General features: G+C 46.4%; 1 protein-coding gene and 1 long non-coding RNA gene across 2 annotated transcripts in view; both read left to right on the forward strand.

Annotated features, from left to right (window-relative positions):
• Nucleotides 1-264: 264 nt before the first annotated feature.
• tfr2 (transferrin receptor 2) overlaps nucleotides 265-7,312 on the forward strand; it is a gene marked incomplete at its 3' end in the record, with an annotated part of 17,575 nt that continues 10,527 nt past the window's right edge. Inside the window, 1 exon segment of the mRNA XM_029747891.1 lies at nucleotides 265-276.
• Nucleotides 958-2,088, forward strand: LOC115189366 (uncharacterized). Its single transcript, XR_003876895.1, has 2 exons — nucleotides 958-1,063; nucleotides 1,116-2,088. It is a non-coding gene; the product is annotated as an uncharacterized LOC115189366 (long non-coding RNA).

The following is a 7,312-nucleotide window of genomic DNA, read 5'->3' on the forward strand; positions in this document are numbered from 1 at the left end:
TGGAGAGGGGTGTAGAGAGAGAGAGGGGTGTAGAGAGAGAGAGAGGTATAGAGAGAGAGAGGGGTGTAGAGAGAGAGAGAGGTATAGAGAGAGAGAGGGGTGTAGAGAGAGAGAGAGAGGTGTAGAGAGAGAGAGGGGTGTGGAGAGAGAGAGAGGTGTAGAGAGAGAGGGAGGTGTGGAGAGAGAGAGAGGTGTAGAGAGAGAGAGGGGTGTAGAGAGAGGTAGAGAGGTGTAGAGAGAGAGAGAGAGGTAGAGAGAGGGAGAGAACACCCAGAGGTGAGTACACCTCTTCTACACACGACACGTGTGTGTGTATCTGTAAACAGTGTGTGTGTGTGTGTGTGTGTGTGTGTGTTGCGTGTCTACATTGGTGTCTGATCAGGGTTCAGCGGAATGTTGCCCTGATTGGCTGATGGTACTTGCTGTCTGCAGGCCTCTGCTGTTGTCATACTTTTAGTGGCTCTCTGATATAGTAGTATAATAGTAGTAGTATAGTAGTAGTAGTATAGTGGTATAGTAGTAGTAGTATAGTGGTATAGTGGTATAGTAGTATAGTAGTATAGTGGTAGTTTAGTAAAAGCAGTATAGTAGTATAGTAGTATAGTGGTAGATGGTAGTATAGTAGTATAGTAGTATAGTAACAGTAGTATAGTAGTATAGTAACAGTAGTATAGTAACAGTAGTATAGTAGTATAGTGGTAGTATAGTAACAGTAGTATAGTAGTATAGTAACAGTAGTATAGTAGTATAGTAGTAGTATAGTAACAGTAGTATAGTAGTAGTAGTAGTAGCAGTAGTAGTAGCAGTAGTAGTAGTAGCAGTAGTAGTAGTAGTAGCAGTAGTAGTAGTAGTAGTAGTAGTAGTAGTAGTAGTAGTAGTAGTAGTAGTAGCAGGAGTAGTAGTAGTAGTAGTAATAGTAGTAGTAGTAGTAGTAGCAGTAGTAGTAGCAGGAGTAGTAGTAGTAGTAGTAGTAGTAGTAGTAGCAGTGATAGTGGTATTGTGGTAGTCGAGGTGAGAGTGGTATTGTGGTAGTCGAGGTGAGAGTGGTATTGTGGTAGTCGAGGTGAGAGTGGTATTGTGGTAGTCGAGGTGAGAGTGGTATTGTGGTAGTCGAGGTGAGAGTGTATGTGTTCAACATGCTTTTCTTCAAAATGGCCTCAGGTTGTGTGTGTGAGAGAGAGCATTTGTTTTGTCAGTAGATAATATGATGGTAGTTTTGTTTAGAAGGTCAGTGTGTGTTTGATGTTTAGGGTCATTGCTCTGTGTGATGTGTCTGTATACACAGTGACAGAATCACAGGCCTGTCTGTCTGTCTGCCTGCCTGCCTGCCTGCCTGCCTGCCTGCCTGCCTGCCTGCCTGTCTGTCTGTCTGTCTGTCTGTCTGTCTGTCTGTCTGTCGAGGTATTACCTGAATGTATAACGTAGACTGAAACGTTTAACTGTTGTCATGGTCTGTCGTCTCTAGGTATTAAACTAATGCTGTGTTGTCAGGTCTGTCGTCTCTAGGTATTAAACTAATGCTGTGTTGTCTGTTGTCGCTAGGTATTAAACTAATGCTGTGTTGTCTGTTGTCTCTAGGTATTAAACTAATGCTGTGTTGTCAGGTCTGTCATCTCTAGGTATTAAACTAATGCTGTGTTGTCTGTCATCTCTAGGTATTAAACTAATGCTGTGTTGTCTGTTGTCTCTAGGTATTAAACTAATGCTGTGTTGTCTGTTGTCTCTAGGTATTAAACTAATGCTGTGTTGTCATGGTTTTAGAGTATTTGTGGGTTGGATTAAGGGTCATCTTTTATTGTGTTGCCTTATTTCGCCAGACTGAAAGGACGGCCCCCTTTGTGTGTTTTGTTTGCCGAGCTGTTAATAAAGTTAATCAAATTAAACATTCGGCACGCTCGCACTCTGACCTCTCCTCTCAGCCTATCACAGGCCTTACTCCACCACACGCAGCCAACCAGGAGACGGATCACTAAGGAAGCCCTTTGCTACGGTTTAACTCGCACACACAAACCAAAATCAAATGTTGTTACCTACAAGCTCCTAACCAACAATGCAGTTTTAAGAAAATATTTACTAAATAAACTAAAGTTAAAAAAAAGTAACACAATAAAATAACAAAACGAGGCTATATACAGGGGGTACCGGTACAGAGTCAATGTGGAGGCTATATACAGGGGTACCGGTACAGAGTCAATGTGGAGGCTATATACAGGGGGTACCGGTACAGAGTCAATGTGGAGGCTATATACAGGGTGTACCGGTACAGAGTCAATGTGGAGGCTATATACAGGGGGTACCGGTACAGAGTCAATGTGGAGGCTATATACAGGGGGTACCGGTACAGAGTCAATGTGGAGGCTATATACAGGGGGTACCGGTACAGAGTCAATGTGGAGGCTATATACAGGGGGTACCGGTACAGAGTCAATGTGGAGGCTATATACAGGGGGTTACCGGTACAGAGTCAATGTGGAGGCTATATACAGGGGGTACCGGTACAGAGTCAATGTGGAGGCTATATACAGGGGTTACCGGTACAGAGTCAATGTGGAGGCTATATACAGGGGGTTACGGTACAGAGTCAATGGGGAGGCTATATACAGGGGGTACCGGTACAGAGTCAATGTGGAGGCTATATACAGGGGGTACCGGTACAGAGTCAATGTGGAGGCTATATACAGGGTATTACGGTACAGAGTCAATGTGGAGGCTATATACAGGGGGTACCGGTACAGAGTCAATGTGGAGGCTATATACATGGGGTACCGGTACAGAGTCAATGTGGAGGCTATATGCAGGGGGTACCGGTATAGAGTCAATGTGGAGGCTATATACAGGGGGTACCGGTACAGAGTCAATATGGAGGCTATATACAGGGGGGTACCGGTACAGAGTCAATGTGGAGGCTATATACAGGGGGTACCGGTACAGAGTCAATGTGGAGGCTATATACAGGGGGTACCGGTACAGAGTCAATGTGGAGGCTATATACAGGGGATACCGGTACAGAGTCAATGTGGAGGGTATATACAGGGGGTACCGGTACAGAGTCAATGTGGAGGCTATATACAGGGGGTACGGTACAGAGTCAATGTGGAGGCTATATACAGGGGGTACCGGTACAGAGTCAATGTGGAGGCTATATACAGGGGGTACCGGTACAGAGTCAATGTAGAGGCTATATACAGGGGGTACCGGTACAGAGTCAATGTGGAGGCTATATACAAGGGGGTACCGGTACAGAGTCAATGTGGAGGCTATATACAGGGGATACCGGTACAGAGTCAATGTGGAGGCTATATACAGGGGATACCGGTACAGAGTCAATGTGGAGGGTATATACAGGGGGTACCGGTACAGAGTCAATGTGGAGGCTATATACAGGGGGTACGGTACAGAGTCAATGTGGAGGCTATATACAGGGGGTACCGGTACAGAGTCAATGTGGAGGCTATATACAGGGGGTACCGGTACAGAGTCAATGTAGAGGCTATATACAGGGGGTACCGGTACCAGAGTCAATGTGGAGGCTGTATACAGGGGGTACGGTAACAGAGTCAATGTGGAGGCTATATACAGGGGGTACCGGTACAGAGTCAATGTGGAGGCTATATACAGGGGGTACCGGTACAGAGTCAATGTAGAGGCTATATACAGGGGGTACCGGTACAGAGTCAATGTGCGGGCTATATACAGGGGGTACCGGTACAGAGTCAATGTAGAGGCTATATACAGGGGGTACCGGTACAGAGTCAATGTAGAGGCTATATACAGGGGGTACCGGTACAGAGTCAATGTGGAGGCTATGTACAGGGGGTACCGGTACTGAGTCAATGTGGAGGCTATATACAGGGGGTACCGGTACAGAGTCAATGTGGAGACTATATACAGGGGGTACCGGTACAGAGTCAATGTGGAGGCTATATACAGGGGGTACCGGTACAGAGTCAATGTGGAGGCTATATACAGGGGGTACCGGTACAGAGTCAATGTGGAGGCTATATACAGGGTGTACCGGTACAGAGTCAATGTGGAGGCTATAGACAGGGGGTACCGGTACAGAGTCAATGTGGAGGCTATATACAGGGGTACCGGTACAGAGTCAATGTGGAGGCTATATACAGGGGGTACCGGTACAGAGTCAATGTGGAGGCTATATACAGGGGGTACCGGTACAGAGTCAATGTGGAGGCTATATACAGGGGGGTACCGGTACAGAGTCAATGTGGAGGCTATATACAGGGGGTACCGGTACAGAGTCAATGTGGAGGCTATATACAGGGGGTACCGGTACAGAGTCAATGTGGAGGCTATATACAGGGTATTACGGTACCGAGTCAATGTGGAGGCTATATACAGGGGGGTACCGGTACAGAGTCAATGTGGAGGCTATATACAGGGGGTACCGGTACAGAGTCAATGTGGAGGCTATATACAGGGGGTACTGGTACAGAGTCAATGTGGAGGCTATATACAGGGGGTACCGGTACAGAGTCAATGTGGAGGCTATATACAGGGGTACCGGTACAGAGTCAATGTGGAGACTATATACAGGGGGGTACCGGTACAGAGTCAATGTGGAGGCTATATACAGGGTATTACGGTACCGAGTCAATGTGGAGGCTATATACAGGGGGGTACCGGTACAGAGTCAATGTGGAGGCTATGTACAGGGGTACCGGTACAGAGTCAATGTGGAGGCTATATACAGGGGGGTACCGGTACAGAGTCAATGTGGAGGCTATATACAGGGGGTACCAGTACAGAGTCAATGTGGAGGCTATATACAGGGGGGTACCGGTACAGAGTCAATGTGGAGGCTATATACAGGGGGTACCGGTACAGAGTCAATGTGGAGACTATATACAGGGGGGTACCGGTACAGAGTCAATGTGGAGGCTATATACAGGGTATTACAGTACCGAGTCAATGTGGAGGCTATATACAGGGGGGTACCGGTACAGAGTCAATGTGGAGGCTATATACAGGGGGTACCGGTACAGAGTCAATGTGGAGGCTATATACAGGGGGGTACCGGTACAGTGTCAATGTGGAGGCTATATACAGGGGGGTACCAGTACAGAGTCAATGTGGAGGCTATATACAGGGGGTACCGGTACAGAGTCAATGTGGAGGCTATATACAGGTTAGTGGAGGTAATATGTAAACACAGTTAGGGGTAAAGTGACTATGCGTAGATAATAAAATACAAATAGCAACAGTGTTAATAAAAATGCTAATAGTCCATTTGATTCATTGTTCAGGAGTCTTATGGCTTGTGGGTATAAGCTGTTAAGAAGCCTTTTGGTAGCAGAGAGAACAGTCTGACTTGGGTGGCTGGAGTCTTACAATATTTTGGGCCTTCCTCTGACACCGCTAGTATAGAAGTCCTGGATGGCAGGAAGCTTGGCCCCAGTGATGTACTGGGCCATACGCACTACCCTCTGTTGTTGATGTAGACACCAAGGAACTTGAAGCTCTCGTCAATGAGAATGGGAGCGTGTTCTCGACCCGCCTTTTCCTGTAGATCAGCTCATTTGTCTTGATCACATTGAGTGAGAGATTGTTTTTGCACCACCATGGATTTGGAAACTGCTTTAAAGGAAATTTCTGCAGCATTAGTAAAGATGTGATCAATACATATTGATGATTTAATTCCTGTGCTGTTTGTAACTACCCTGGTAGGTTGACTGATAACCTGATCCAGCTTGAAGGCACTGGTTACAGTTTGAAGTGTTACCTTGATTGGGGCAGCTTAATGAAAGCCAGTCAATATTTAAATCACCCAGAAAATATACCTCTCTGTTGATATCACAAAACAAAACATTATCAAGCATTTCAACGGCTCAGACACGAGACGTATGTGGCAGGGTCTACAGGCAATCACGGATTACAAAATGAAAACGAGCCACGTCACGGACACCGACGTCACGCTCCCAGACAAACTAAACACCTTCTTCGCCCGCTTTGGGGCATCTTTAATACACTTTAATACAGTGCCACCGACACGGCCCGCTACCAAGGACTGTGGGCCCCCTCTCTCCTTCTGGTCTCTCGTTCTCCATGGCCGACGTGCGTAAGACATTTAAACGTATAAACCCTCGCAAGGCTGCCGGCCCAGACGGCATCCCTAGCCGCGTTCTCAGAGCATGCACAGACCAGCTGGCTGGTGTGTTTACGGACATATTCAATCAATCCCTATCCCAGTCTGCTGTCCCCACATGCTTCAAAATGGCCACCATTGTTCCTTTACCCAAGAAGGCAAAGATAACTGATCTAAATGACTATCGCCCCGTAGCGCTCCTGTCATCATGAAGTGCTTTGAGAGACTAGTCAAGGATCATATCACCTCCACCTTACCTGCCACCCTAGACCCACTTCAATTTGCATGCCGTCGCAACAGGTCCACAGAAGATGCAATCGCCATCACACTGCCCACTGCCCTAACCCACCTGGACGAGGAATACCTATGTAAGAATGCTATTCATTGGTCATCCAGGTCATCTATAAGCCTTTGCTAGGTAAAGCTCCGCCTTATCTCAGCTCACTGGTCACCATAGCAACACCCACTCGTAGCACACGCTCCAGTAGGTATATCTCACTGGTCATCCCCAAAGCCAACACCTCCTTTGGCCGCCTTTCCTTCCAGTTCTCTGCTGCCAATGACTGGAACGAATTGCAAAAATCGCTGAAGTTGGAGACTCATATCTCTCCTGTACATAGCCCATCTACCTACCTACCTCATCCCCATATTGCTTTTATTTACTTTTTTGGTCTTTTGCACCCCAGTATTTCTACTTGCACATCATCGGAACATCTATCGCTCCAGTGTTAATTTGCTAAAATGTAATTACTTTGCTACTATGGCCTATTTATTGCCTTACTTCCCTTATCTTACCTCTTTGCACACACTGTGTATAGACTTTTTCTATTGTGTTATTGACTGTATGTTTGTTTATTCCATGTGTAACTCTGTGTTGTTGTTTGTGTCGCACTGCTTTGCTTTATCTTGGCCAGGTCGCAGTTGTAAATGAGAACTTGTTCTCAACTGGCCTACCTGGTTAAATAAAGGACTTGTTCTCAACTGGCCTACCTGGTTAAATAAAGGTGAAATAAATAAATAAAATAAAATTGACTACAGTATTCAACACCTCCATGCTCATCATTTGATATGATTTAATTAATTAAGCTTAAGGCCCTGGGTCTCAACCCCGCCCTGTGCAATTGGGTCCTGGACCTTCTGACGGGCCGCCCCCAGGTGGTGAAGCTAGGAAACAACATCTCCACTTCGCTGACCCTCAACACTGGGGCC

This window comes from Salmo trutta, unplaced genomic scaffold (genome assembly GCF_901001165.1).
Source record: "Salmo trutta unplaced genomic scaffold, fSalTru1.1, whole genome shotgun sequence".
NCBI classification, from domain to species: domain Eukaryota; kingdom Metazoa; phylum Chordata; class Actinopteri; order Salmoniformes; family Salmonidae; genus Salmo; species Salmo trutta.